Genomic DNA, 15,147 nt, shown 5'->3' on the forward strand with positions numbered 1-15,147 from the left:
AGAACGTGTGAGAAATTAAGGTATTCCCAGATTAGTAAAAGCTGAGGGAGTTCATTGCTGGTAGACCGGCCTTATAAGAAATGCTAAAGGATGGGGGCACCTGGGTGGCTCAGCTGGTTGAGCATCCGACTTCAGCAAAGGTCATGATCTCATGGTCTGTGAGTTTGAGCCCCGCGTCAGGCTCCATGCTGACAGCACAGGCCTGGAGCCTGCTTCAGATTCTGTGTCTCCCTATCTCTCTCTGCCTCCCCAGCTCATGCTCTGTCTCTCTCTCTCTCTGTCAAAAATAAATAAACATTAAAAAAATTAAAAAAAAAAAAGAAATGCTAAAGGAGGGAGTCCTTCACCATGTCAGAGGTGAGGAAATGAGACTCTGAGGCTGCCCTGGGTCTCTGCATCCATACTTCAGCCACACCCCCACCCTGTTCCCTAAAGCAGTCAGAAGATTCCATCAGACTTACAGGTCTCTGGGGAGCTGCAGGATCCTCAAGGCCCCTCGCCACATACCCTGGGTCCCAGGCCCCTCGGGAGGGTCAGGCCCTGGGCAGGACATGGTGACAGTGAGCAGAGAGCAGGCCCTGTGGAGGACAGGGTAGGATGAGACCAAATGCCTAAGGGATAGGGGTTGGGCGTGACAGGTGCCCTCCTGTCCTCACCTGCCTTCATCCCCTGCAGCTTGTAAGTACAGCTCTGAGGCAGCTCTTGAGTCGGACACCTCCACCTCACTGGCATTTTCTACCACCCTGGAGGATGGGGAGACGAGCTCAACTCCTAAGCACCTCCTAAGAGGTTCTGGGGTTCTGTCCAGCCCCCCAGAACCTCTGCATGGGGAGTCCTTTGGGGTCCCAAGAGCCTGTAAGAACCATCCCCAAGGTTCCAAGCTCAGTATATCCCCTGAAAGCCTATCATCTTCATCATCTTTTTTCTCCTGTCATCTGCCCAGTTCTGCTCAACGAGATGCTCACATCACCCAGATGGTAATGACTGAGTGGAAGAGGTGTAGATGGATAGGGTAAGAAGAGTGAGAGGGCTGGGCATACGAGCTGCAGGGAAGATGATGAGTGGGTGTGATGAGCACAACCCCAAGTGCAGAGCTTCCCTTCTGCATGGCAGTGGGGAGAAACCTCCCACGGCTAGGTTTGGGGGTTTCAGCCCTGCCTTAAGACAAGCACCCTCAGATCCCGTTGGCCCCTGGAGACTCACAAGCCCAAAGGGGACACGTCTAACACCGATAGGTTCTCTCTCCCTGGAGAGAGCAGGTCCTGAGTCTTTCCACTGGGGCTGAGCTGCAATCACACAAGCACAACACCAGTTACAAACAGCCTTTCCCAGACCTCGTCTCACCAGATCCTCCCGCTGGGGCTCCTTGAGTCAACCAGGGCACCAACATTCAGCCATTTCAGGCAGGAAATAGGAGACCTCAGAGAGGCAAGCCCACACTGGTCAGTGGCAGATGAGGCTAGACTCAGTCTCTTCTGGCTGCCTGCGAGCCTCAGGCCCTTTCCACAGCACCACCATTGGTTCCCAGGGCTGCCCTCCATGCAGGATCTCACCTGCACCAGGCTAAGGGTGCTAACCCCAGGAACAGCGCCCCTGTGGGGCAGAGTTTCCTCAAACAGCATCTGCAACAGCTAAAGTGGAGAAAGGGGTTCAGTAGGGATGGAGAAAGGATAAATCTGTCCTTCAACAGTTTCGTGACGGTGAAGTCTATGCCCGGTTCTATGCTACGTGCTGCGGACACAGGGACACAGTGTCCAAGACAGAAACAGCCCCAGCCCTCACGGTTCACAGCGAGCCAGTCAAATGAGTAGACATTTTCAATGAGACCTGCTGTTTCCTAAAACAGGGGCCTGCCTATGATGAAGTTCTGAGGCAGCTATTTTGACTTGGGGGCATCTTGACGAAGCCCTGAAAACAAAACTTTCAAGTTTATTATCGGTATTATGAAAAACTGTGAATATTAGACCTTGCTGGATATTTCATGTTTGCACACCACCCCATCTTGACCCTCACCCTATGGGCCCAGTCCGCTAGGGAGGGGAAGGGAAGTTTCTCAAAGGTCTCCTGGAGGAGACAACACCTGAGCCTCATGAGACCTATGCTTGGTAGCTCCCCCAGGACTCACCTGAGGTACAAGCCGAGGTGTCTCTGTTTCCCGACCCCGAAGCAGTAGGGACACACTGTACCCTCGGGCCACCAAGCCTAGTGTGGACTGGACTCGTGCTAGCAGCTCCTGCTCAGCCTCCTGCAGGGGACACAGGCATATCCCCCGGTCACAGGTGCCCTGACCCAGCCTGCCTGAACAATGGGCTTGGGAAACCCTTAGCACTCCAGGATCCAGACGCCTGAGGATTCCCATCCTCCTCCCGTTTCCCTACAACACCCCCTACCTGAGCAGCATCAGAGCCCAGGACTCTGTCAAAGGTGATGCATTGTTCCTGCAGGGGAAGACTGGGCTCAGCATCGTCACTCCCATCTTCCAGGGCCTCACCCGCACCCCGTCCCATTTCTACCTGAGTGTCTAGAGTCTCCGGCTGAAGCAGGCAGATGCTCTGGGGCCCCTCCAGAAGCAGTGTGGGGCAACATGTGTCCTCAGGGCCTGAGAAGGATGGACTGCATATTAACTCCCGTGCCTAAGTCCTGCCCTCAACTTTGGCCTCAGTTTCCTAACCTAGAGTACTGAGCACAGGATCAGACCCCCTGAGAGGCGGAGCGTCCTCAAAAAGCATCTGCAGCAGCTAAGGCTGTAAAATGGCCTTGGCTTCCCCTCTCCCAGGAGGCTCCCCCAGGCTGCGTTACTTCCAAGAGTGAATGTGTAAGGCCTTCTTCTCACCTGAATCTCTTCCACTCTCAACTTCTACCACCACAGTCAGCCTGGCCTGGGGGTTGTCCATGAGGGCTGGGGGCACTGAGCTGCCCTGGCCCAAACCAGCCTCTGCGCTTGCTACCTCTCCACACTCCGTGGCTTCTATGCCTCTCAGATTCCCCTCAATAATTCATCTCCCTGATCTGCAGGCTCTGGGTAGGGCCTTTAAATAACAACTTATCAAAGGAGGTGATAGTCCCCTCTTTTCTGAGTGAATCGGAATGTTGCATGGGATTCTTTTTTTTCCCCTCTTTTGAAAAGTGTCAAACACATATACCTGCAGAGAGAAAGTATGATGAGCTTCCAAGCACCCAGTTTCGGCAATTACCAACTTATGACCAGTCTTATTTCTTCCTTTCCCCTTCCCATCCCCTATGGATTCTTTTGAAGCAAATCCTAGACACCGTCTATTTCATCTATAGCTTTTTCAGCATATATTTATAAGATAACTACCTTTTTTTAAATGACAGCTTTGTTAAGATATAGTTCATATACCATACAATTCACCCATTTAAAGTGTTTATTTCAAACATACCTTAGTATGTTTGCAGATAATGTGTAACTATCACCACACCCCATTTTAATGTTTATTTATTTCTGAGAGAGGGAGACAGAGTGTGAGCAGGGGAGGGACAGAGAGAGAGGGAGACACAAAATCTGAAGGAGGTTCCAGGCTCTGAGCTGTCAGCACAGAGCCAGACATGGGGCTCAAACTCACCAACTGTGAAATCATGACCTGAGCCAAAATCGGATTCGTGGGTTTGAGTTCCGCGGTGGGCTCTGTGCCCACAGTGAGGAGCCTGCTTGGGATCCTCTCTCTCCCTCTCTCTTTGTCCCCCCACCCCCGCTCGCACATGCACTCATGCTTTCTCTCTCTCTCTCAAAATAAACATTAAAAAAATAAAATCTCAAAAAATGTTCAAATAAAAAAATGGAATCACACAGTGTGTGTTCCTTTAGTGACTGACTTCTTTCACTTAGCGTAATGTTTTCAAGGTTCATCCATGCTGTAGCATGCATCAGTACTAACCTTCCTATGACTGAATGATGTTCCACACAGAGATGAAATGGCTTCTGTCAGCAAATATGCAGAGTTTGCCCAAACTTCACAACTAAGAGCACAATTTCTATAAGATTGCCTTTACTACAGACACTAGTCATAACCTTGGGGTCCCCAGTCCTTCTTCCCTCTGACCAGTTAGCTACATTTTCAGGTGTTCCCACTCTTCCTGCAGGTTCCATTCTTTGCTGGAATGACCTATAGAACTAAGGAAGGCATTATCCTTATTGTATCTGCAACAAATTTTCTGACACCAGCTGGGGTCCTATATTTCAATCCAATTTTGACACTAACTACCTGGAATTAGCAGCAGCTCCCACAAGTTAAAATGCAAGGTCCTCATCAAGAACCGTAAGATCATGCCCTGAGCTGAAATCAAGCATTGGACACTTAACTGACTGAGCCACCTAGGTGCCCCAGATTTGGGGTTCTGATGACTGACCACCCTTCAGGCTCAGTAATTCACTAGAATGCTCACAGAACTCAAGAAAGTGCTCTACTTATGATTACCTTTTTATTATAAAAGATACACATGAACAATCAGATGAAGAGGTACATAGGGCAAGGTCTGGAAGAGTTCTGAGCAAAGGAGCTCCTGTCCCTGTGGAGTCAGGGTGTGCCACCCTCCCAGCACATCAGTGTGTTCACCAACCAGGAAGCTCCCTGAGCCTCACTGTTCAGAGGGTTTGTTTTGTTTTGTTTAGGTTTGGGTTTTTTAATTGAGATTTCATTGTGTGGGCATGTTTGATTAAATCATAGGCTATATGACTGAACTCAACTCCAGCCAATTACATGGTTGAATTTTCTGGTGCGCAGCTTCCTCCATCCTGAAGCTATCTAGGAATCCAGCCAGAAGTCACCTCATTAGCATGACAGAGAGATTCTTATCCTTCAAAAAATTCCAAAGGTTTTTGGAGCTCTGCTCCTGCAACTGGAGACAAAGACCCGCTATATTCCTGAGGTGCCTGGGTGGCTCAGCTGGTTAAGGTCCATCTTCAGCTCAGGTCATGATCTCATGGTTTCTGAGTTTGAGCCCCATAGTGGGCTCTGTGCTGGCAGTGCAGAGGCTGGAGGCTTTGAGTTCTGTATCTTCCTCTCTTTCTGCCCCTCCCCTGCTCACGCTCTGTCTCTCTCTCTCAAACATTAAAAAAAAAAAAAAGGACTGGGAAAAAAAAAAAAAAGACTGGATATATTCTTTATTATATGACCAGCCACTCGATGGTTTTTCACCAAGGATCCCTTCTAGCAAAGGATCACACCTGTTTGATTATTTACATTTAGTATAGCATTTACGGAACAGATAGAACAATAAAAACATGAATACAGTAGTCTCCCCATCCTTATTTATGGAGGATATATTCCAAGACCCCCAGTAGATGCCTGAAACCATAAATAGTTCTGAACCCTATGTATAGTGTTTTTTCTTACACGTAAATATAGTGAAGTTTAATGTATAAATTAGGCACAGTAAGAGATTAACGACTACTAATAACAAAATAGAACAGTTATAACAATATGCTGTAATAAAAATCATGTGGATGTGGCAATGAATTCTTAGAAATGATACCAAAAGCAAGAACAACAAAAGGAAAAAAATGAATTTAATCAAAATTAAAAACTTTTCTGCATTGGGGCGCCTGGATGTCTCAGTCAGTAAAGCGTCAGACTTCATCTCAGGTCATGGTCTCGTAGTTCTAGCCCTGCATTGGGCTCGGGCTCTGTGCGGACAGCTCAGAGCCTGGAGCCTGCTTCAGATCCTGTCTCCCTCTCTCTCTGCCCCTCCCCCACTCGTGCTCTGTCTCTGTCTCTCTGTCAAAAATAAATAAAAACATTAAAAAATTAAAAAAAACTTTTCTGCATCAAAAAAACCATTATCAAAAAGTTGAAAAGACAGCCTACAAAATAAGATAAAATATTTGCAAATTATATATCTGATAATGGTCTAGGATCCAGGATATATATACAGCTCCTATAACTCAGCAATAAAAAGGCAAACAATTCAAGTAAAAAATGGGGAAAGATTTAAATAGCCAGTTCTCCAAAGAAAATATACACATGCCCGAAAAGTACAACAAAAGATGCTCAGCACGGTGGGTGCACCATATGACATTTGCACCAACAACATTTAAGCATTCTTATTTATCCACATTCTCACCAATTGTTATATTTCTTTTTTCTTTTTATTAAAGCCATACTAGTGGGTGTGAAGTGGTACCTCATAATGGTTTTGATTTGCATTTCCTTAAAGACCAATGATTTTGAGAATCTTTTCACAGGCTTGTTTGGCCATTTGTATACTTCTTTAGAGAAATATCTATTTAAATTCTTTGCCCAGGTTTTTTTTTGTTTGTTTGTTTTAATTTTTTTTTTTCAACGTTTGTTTATTTTTGGGACAGAGAGAGACAGAGCATGAACGGGGGAGGGGCAGAGAGAGAGGGAGACACAGAATCGGAAACAGGCTCCAGGCTCTGAGCCATCAGCCCAGAGCCCGACGCGGGGCTCGAACTCACAGACCGTGAGATCGTGACCTGGCTGAAGTCGGACGCTTAACCGACTGCGCCACCCAGGCGCCCCGTTTGCCCAGGTTTTAATTGTTGTTTGGTTTTTTGCAATTCGTCATGAATAATGATGTTGAGCATCTTTTCATGTATTTGTCAGTCATGTGCATATTTTCTTTGGAGAACTGGCTATTTAAGTCTTTCCCCATTTTTTACTTGAATTGTTTGCCTTTTTGTTGCTGAGTTATAGGAGCTGTATATATATCCTGGATCCTAGACCATTATCAAACATATAATTTGCAAATATTTTATCCTATTTTGTAGGCTGTCTTTTCAACTTTTTGATAATGGTTTTTTGATGCAGAAAAGTTTTTAATTTTGATTAAATTCAGTTAATTTATTTTTTCCTTTGTTGTTCTTGCTTTTGGTATCATATCTAAGAATTCATTGCCAGATCAGAGGTCATGAGGAATAATTTCTATGCTTTCTTCTAAGAGCTTTATAGTTTTAGTTCTTACATTTGGGTAATTGATCCATTTTGAGTTAATTTTTGTATGCAGTATGAGTTAAGGATACAAATTCATTCATCTGTATCTGGACATCCAGGTGTCCCATTGTCATTTGTTTAAAAGACTAGTCTTTCGGGGCACCTGGGTGGCTCAGTTGGTTGAGCATCCAACTTTGGCCTAGGTCATAATCTCGCTGGTCCTGAGTTTGAGCCCCACGTGGGGCTCTGTGCTGACAGCTCAGTGCCTGGAGCCTGTTTCAGATGGCTCAGTAGGTTGAGTGTCCAACTTTGGCTTGGTCATGATCTCGTGGTTCGTGGGTTCAAGCCCCATGTTGGGCTCTGTGCTGACAGCTCAGAGACTTGAGCCTGCCTCAGATTCTGTGTCTCCCTCTCCCTCTGCCTCTCCCCTGCTCGCACTCTGTCTTTATGTCTCAAAAATAAATAAACATTAAAAAATAAAAAAAAAAAAGACTAGTCTTTCTTCATTGAATGTTCTTGACATCCTTGTCAAAATCAGCTATCCATAGAAACATGGGTTTATTTCTGGACTCTCACTTCTCACCCATTGATCTCTGTGTTTGTTTTTTTTTGTTGTTGTTTTTTTTTTTTCTGTGTTTGTTTTTATGCCAGAACCACAGTGTCTTCCTTACTCTTGCTTCACAATGGGTTTTGAAATCAGGAAGTGTGAGCCCTCCAACTTTGTTCTTCTCTTACAAGATTGTTTTGTCTACATCATCTTTGGAAATTCCATATGAACTTTGGAATCACCTTGTCAATTTCTACAAAAATTCAGCTTGGATTCTTATAAGACTTTCATTGAATCTGTGGGTCAATTAAGGGAGAAGTGACATCTTAACAATATTAAGATTCATGAATAAGGTATCTTCTTTAATTTCTTTCAACAGTATTTTGTAGTTTTAGGAGTTATAAGTTTGCTCTTCTTTTGTTATATTTACTCCTAAGTATTGTATTCTTTTTGATGCTATTGTAAATGAAATTTTTTAAAATTTCATTTTCAGGATGTTCTTTGCAAGTGTATAGATATACAACTGATTTTTTTATTTTCTTAATATTTATTTTTGAGAGAGAGAGAGAGCATGAGCAGGGGAGGAGCAAAGAGAGAAGGAGACACAGAATAGGAAGCAGTCCCCAGGCTCTGAGCTGTCAGCACAGACCCCAATACGGGCCTTGAACTCACCAGCCGTGATATCATGACCTGAACTGAAGTCAAATGCTTAATGACTGAGCCACCCAGTTGCCCCTACAATAGATTTTTACATATTGATCTTGTATCTTACAACTTCACTGAATTTGATTAGTTCTATTATACTTTAGTGAATCCACAGGATTTTTTAATATATATGATCATAAAATATATGAATTTTTTAAAGTTTATTTATTTATTTATTTTGAGAGAGAGAGAGAGCACACACAAACGGGAAGAGAGGTAAAGAGAGAGGAGAGAGAGAATCCAAGCGGGCTCCACGCTGTCAGCACAGGACCTGATGTGGGGCTTGATCTCACCAGCGTGATATCATGACCTGAGCCGAAATCAAGAGTCAGACGGTCAGCCGACTGAGCTACCCAGGGGACCCAAGTCAAGCACTCTTTCTTTTTTCTTTTTTTTAATGTTTATTTATTTTTGAGAGAGAGAGAGAGCCCAAGTGTGGGAGGGGCAGAGAGAGAGGGAGACACAGAAACTGAAGCAGGCTCCAGTCTCTGAGCTGTCAGCACAGAGCCCAACATGGGGCTTGAACTAACAAATCACGAGATCATGACCAAGCCAAAGTTGGACACTCAACCTACTGAGCCAACCAGGTGTCCCTCAAGCACTCTTTCTTAAACATAACTACAATATCATACTTATCATACACAATACCATTCCTAAAAAAACACTAGAGATTTTTTATATCCTCAAAGATCCAGGTCAGCATTCCAATTTCTTCCAGTGTAAGTAAATCAATGTGGCTCACAAAGAGTCACTTCTGATTTGGAGAATAAGGGGTTTCTCGGGTGTTAGAGAAAACAACACTCCAGGGAAAAGAGTGGAAACTCGTGACTCAGGGTATGAGGAAAAGAATTGATGTCTGTTTGTTTCCAGATAAGGGCACAGGAACAAAAGAGGAAGCTACAGAGAGACTGATTTTGGCTCAGAAATGGAAGTCCTATGACCTCAGTCCTACTCTTGCAGCAAAAATTCACCACACCACACCGGATATCCAACCTCATTGTGTATGTAGAAGTGGATCCCTTGCTTGTTATAATCCATCTCTTACTCCTTGTTACTTCCTTCTCTGTCTAGGGCGCATTTTTCAGCCACACCTTCATCAATGCAACTTGCTCAATCCTTGGGTCTCACTTGGGCTGCCCTGCGAAAGCACTTCAAATTTTTCTCTGCCAGTTTTTAAGTTGTTGTTTGTTTATTGATTTTCAGAAGAAACTGGTTCACGTACAGCTGTAGATGCAGCGTATCAGTGGGAGAAGATGAATTCAGGATCTACCCACATCACCATTTTGAACAAGAACTTCTACCCACCCCCAATTTTGAATAACTAAATCCTACTCCTAGGCTGCTGTACACTATCAGATCAAAAAATACCACGTGCCTTGTGACTGGAACTCTGACGCATATTTTCTGGTCTCCAACCTCAGTTAGGCGAAAGTTTTTATTTGACCTTAGTGAAGAAAAACGCTGATCAGTTTTTTTTTCTCACTTAGCTCATGGAAACATTAAAGCCCTCAGCTCACTCTTCCTGTTCATTTAATCAACTTTTTAGTGAAGATTAATGGAGTGCCTATGTGCCAGGCACTGTTTTAGGGACTAGAGTTTCAGAAATAAACAAGACTGACACAATTGCTTCTCTCATGGAGTTTCCAACATAATACTACTCAATAAACAAACAAGATATGAATAAAGATGATTTCCAGTTGAGGTTAAAGCTGTGAAGAAAATAACACAGGATGTTGTGATCAGGATGATGAGGCAGGAGGGGCTCCTTCAATCCTGAACTATGAGGTGCCTGCCATAGGAAGATCTGTATTACAGCTTCAATTTTATAGAAGTTCCACAGTCTCCTGTTACCGCCAGAGCATCTTTGTCTAGATACTCTGCCTCCCAGCCTGGGACTAGAAGTTGACTGTTTGTGTACTTACCCTAAGGCCAACCCTTCTACTCGTGAAATAGGTACCAGTCCATCTTTGACTTATTCAAGGACCTTCCTTCAGCAAGACTCCATTCTTTCTCCTGTATCATCAAGTTTTCCCTCTCTACTGAATTATTCCCATCTGCATACAACCATGCTATTTCTCCTATCTTAAAAACCAATGAGGGGCGCCTGGGTGGCGCAGTCGGTTAAGCGTCCGACTTCAGCCAGGTCACGATCTCGTGGTCCGGGAGTTCGAGCCCCGCGTCAGGCTCTGGGCTGATGGCTCAGAGCCTGGAGCCTGTTTCCGATTCTGTGTCTCCCTCTCTCTCTGCCCCTCCCCCGTTCATGCTCTGTCTCTCTCTGTCCCAAAAATAAATAAACGTTGAAAAAAAAAAGAAAAAAAAAAACAAAACCAATGAACATAACATCATACTCAATAGTGAAAGACTGAAAACTTACCCTCTAAGATCAGGATCAAGACAAGGAATGCCCACTTTTGTCACTTCTATTTAACATAGTGGAATCCTAGCTAAAGAAATTAGGGAGGAAAAAGAAATGAAAGGCCACCAAACTGGAAAGGAAGAAGTAAAATTATCTCTGTTCACAGATGGCATGGTCTTATACATAGAAAATCATAAAGATTCCACACACACGGGGCACCTGGGTGGCTTAGTTGGTTAAGCCACCAACTTTGGCTCGCGTCATGATCTCATATTCCATGAGTTTGAGCTCTGTGTTGGCCTCTGTGCTGATAGTTCAGAGCCTGAAGCCTGCTTTGGATTGTGTCTCCCTCTCTCTCTGCACCTCCCCTGCTCTCTCTCTCTCTCTCTCTTTCAAAAATAAATAAACATTAAAGTTTTTGAAAAAACAAGGTTCCATACATACAAAAAATCTGTTAAAATAAACAAAGTCAGCAAAGTTTCAGGATACAAAATCAACATACAAAATCCAATGAGTTTCTATACACTACTAATGAACAATCCGAACAGGAAATTAAGAAAACAATTCCATTTACAATAGCATCAGAAAGAATAAAATACTTAGGAATTAGCCAAAGAGATTAAAGACTTGTACAGTGAAAATTATAAAACATTGTTGAAAGAATTAAAGACACAAATGAATGGAAAATCATCCCATTTTGATGGATTAGAAGATTTTAAATTATTAAAGTATCAACACTCATCAAAGCAATCTACAGATTTAATGCAATTTCCATCAAAATTCAGGACCATTTTATGCAGAAATTTAAAAATCCACCCTAAAATTCATATGGAATCTCCAGGGACCCCAAATAGCCAAAACAATCTTGAAAAAGAAGAACAAAGGAGATGCCTGGGTGGCTTGGTCAGTTAAGCCTTCCACTCTTGATTTCAGCTCAGGTCATGATCTCACGGTTAATGGGTTCGAGCCCTGTATTGGGCTCTGGGCTGACAGTGTGGAGCCTGCTTGGGATTCTCTCTTTCTCCCTCTCTCTCTGCCCCTCCCCCCAATCAAACGCGTGCATACACATGCATGCACTCTCTCTCTTTCCCTAAATAAACAAATAAACTTAAAAAAAAAAACAAAGGAGAACAAAGTTGGAGATCTCACATTGATTTCAAAACTTACTACAAACATACAGTAATCACAACAGTGTAGTATTGACATAAACACGGATATATCGACCAATAGAATAGAGAGCCCAGAAATAAAAATCTCACGTTTATGGTCAAAGGATTTGGATGAGAGAGCCTAGACCATTCGATGGGGAAAGGACAGACTTTTAAATAATGCTACTGAGAAAACCGTATACCCACATGCAAAAGAATGAAGTTGAACCCTTCCCTTAAACATATATACCTCTACTGCTACCACCCTGATCCAGCCACCATCTGGTTTTTCTTAAACAACTTTATATTAAGATATAATTCAGAATACATAAAATTCACCCTTTTAAGGTCTCCATGTCATTGGTCTTTAGTATATTCCTACAGTTGTGCAGCCATCATCACTAATTTTAGATTTTCATCACCCACAAAAGAAATCCGGTGCCCCATTCAAGTTCACTACCCATTTCCCATCCCAGCCACCACCCTAGTCCTAAGCAACAACATAACTGTTTCTATCTACCATCATTTCTTTACCGGGTTATTAATATAGCTTCCTAACTGGTTTTCTAATTTGCCCCCTACAGATATTCTCAACATAGCACCCAGAATGACCCTTTTAAAATATAAACCACATTATGTTACTCTCTGCTCAAAATCCTCCCGTGGGTCTCTATTTCACCCAAAATAAAAGCCAAAGCTTTCCAGTGGCCTATAAACCTTAAAAAATTGTGGACCCTCATCTCACTGATGTCATCTCTTATATCTTCCAGAGCCTGTGTAGTGGATGATTCCTCTTTCCGGAATGTGTTTCCACCAGGTAACTGCAAGGCTCACTCTCTCACCTCTCTCACATCTTTGCTCAGAAGCCACATTCTCAGTTATGTCTTGCAATGTTTAAATTTTTTTTTTCAACGTTTATTTATTTTTGGGACAGAGAGAGACAGAGCATGAACGGGCGAGGGGCAGAGAGAGAGGGAGACACAGAATCGGAAACAGGCTCCAGGCTCTGAGCCATCAGCCCAGAGCCCGACGCGGGGCTTGAACTCACAGACCGCAAGATCGTGACCTGGCTGAAGTCGGACGCTTAACCGACTGCGCCACCCAGGCGCCCCTGTCTTGCAATGTTTAATACTCACCCCCAATACTCTCCCCTTTTTGTCCCTGCTCTATTTTTTTCAACAGCATTTATCTTCTAATACACTATAGACCTTACTCTCCCCGCTGCAATGTAAGCACTTTATGAACAGGGACCTCTGCTGCTCTGTTCACTGATGTATCCTCAGCACTCGCAAGTGTTTGCCATGTGGTGGAAACTCACTAAACGAGTCTTGTTGAACAACGGAATAAACAAATGACCAGAGCATTCCGGACAGAGGGAAGAGCCAGTGTGAAAGGAAAGAATGCCAGAGTGGAGTGGCTACAATATGTTGAGGGGAGGGGACAGAGACAAAGATAGGGAAGGAAGCTAGGAGACTGCTGACCACTCTGTCCCTGTGCCCCCACCTGAAAAGTTCAGAATTCTCCTCTTACATCTCTGTCTCCTTTAAGGCCCCCCCCCCTTCCTGCTTCCTAAAATGTTGACTGATGTTTTCCGAGTTTCCCTTCCCAGCAGTCTCCCTTCTTGCTCTATCCCCTCCAGGGCTCAGGGAGCTTTTCAATGGCTATCACTTCACAGTGATAGCACATGGCTAGCACTTCTGCAGTGCATTGCTCCTCAATTCTTGCATCCAGTCCAAACTCATCTTGTCAGACCTAAACCCCAAAAACCTACTAGCTACTGGATTTCTCCACAGGGAGTTCCCTAAAGCACTTCAAGCTCTGAAGTGCCCTTCCCCCAATCTTCTTTTTCTTTCAAATTTCCATCCCCTTGAGAAACCCTACATCACCTAAACCGGAAATCTGTGTCATCCCATCTTCACTCACATTCAGGCATCCTGGGACCCATCAGTTCTGTTTCTTTCAGAGCTCCTGGAGCCATCCTTCCCCCACATCCCCATGTCTACTGCTGTCCCGGTCAGGTCCTCACTCTTTCTCACCTGGACTCATTCAATAACCTCCTCAGTGCTCCCTTAGAATCTGCTAATCCATCCTCCACGTGGTCACCTGTGGGCTTTTTCAAACACATGCCTGCTTCCATTAACTGTCCACTAAAAACCCATTAATAACTCCTCACACCCAGCAGGATTACCTCTATGTCCCTTCCTGACATGCTTTTAGTTATATTATCTCTCTTCTGCCCAGAGGAGAGAGATGGCTCCTAAGCTTAATTACAGCAAAAGCTAAAGTTCTTACTATGTTCTATATTTACGGTGCTTCTCCAACTCCCTTTGGCAAGGGACCAAGTTTCTTTTTTAAAGTTGCAATCCATTGTGGATGATACTTTTATAAAATACAATTGAAACATTGTTGCAATGTGAAATTTTATTAAAGTTTCTAAACATTCATTCTGGACTTTCTTAAAATTTATCTTGCCTCAGATGATATTTTGAGTAACATGGCTTTACAAGGCCCTACATAATCTGGCCCTGCTATTCTCTAATGTTTTCTCTTACTGTTCTCCCCTTCCACCCCTGCTCACCCTGCTTCCCCTACATTGGCCTCCTTGCTGTTTCCTATAACATTCCAAAGCCCTCAGGATCTTTGTGCTTGCCATTGTCTCTACCTGAAATGCCATTCCGGAAGCGATCCTTAAGCTCACTTTCCCAATTCACTCATGAGTTTGTTCAACTATCCCTTACCAGAGAGGCCTTCCTAACAATCCCATATAACATATCAATCCTCAATGCTCTCTCCTCTTTCTCTTCACAGCACTTATCTTACTTTGATATATTATATGTTTATTGTCTTCCCCTCACCCCCACCATCCAACTAGAATCTGGACTCCGTATGAACCAGAACTTCTTTATGATTTCTGCTGTATCCACAGGGTTTAGCATCGTGCCTGGCACATAATTAGCACTTGAATGGATGAATGTCTCCAGCTTCCATCACCATGATCTCCAGCCCTACCTAATCAGTTATAATTCCCAGATCTGGCCATGATACTTTCAGGTTTCTGAGCCTTTTGAAGTGCCCATTTTTGCCTGGCAATGTCCTTCCTGAGGAAACACCTCTCAAGAGCTGGGTTAAATGTCTCCTTTTCTGTACAGCCTTCCACAGAACCACCCTTCCCTCATAGAGTTGATCCCTCCCACTCACTGAATCATAACTATCTTTTCTGTGTACATCTCCCTTATTGGATTGAGAACTCCCTGAGGACATGGATGTTTTGGATTCATCTTTGTATACCAGGATCCTAATGGGGCCTGAGTTTGAGCAGGGGCTCCATAATTTTGATGAAGAGTTCTCAAAGCTATTCAAATGAAAGGAGTTGCTTCAAGTGGTTAGTTCTCTGAGACAAGAAATGTTCCAAGAGGCTGGATGAAGTCCCCTGGACACTCCAGGGGGCCTCCTGACTGGGGGCGGGGGAGGGGGGGAGTT

General features: G+C 44.0%; 1 long non-coding RNA gene across 1 annotated transcript; it reads left to right on the top strand.

Moving 5' to 3' along the window:
• Positions 1-7,666: 7,666 nt before the first annotated feature.
• Positions 7,667-9,952, top strand: LOC124516582 (uncharacterized). Its single transcript, XR_006963073.1, has 3 exons — positions 7,667-7,811; positions 9,034-9,164; positions 9,367-9,952. It is a non-coding gene; the product is annotated as an uncharacterized LOC124516582 (long non-coding RNA).
• Positions 9,953-15,147: the final 5,195 nt, after the last annotated feature.

This window comes from Lynx rufus, unplaced genomic scaffold (assembly GCF_022079265.1).
Source record: "Lynx rufus isolate CCGP_SWC_20201006 ecotype Redwood Valley unplaced genomic scaffold, mLynRuf1.p SCAF_1, whole genome shotgun sequence".
NCBI lineage: Eukaryota > Metazoa > Chordata > Mammalia > Carnivora > Felidae > Lynx > Lynx rufus.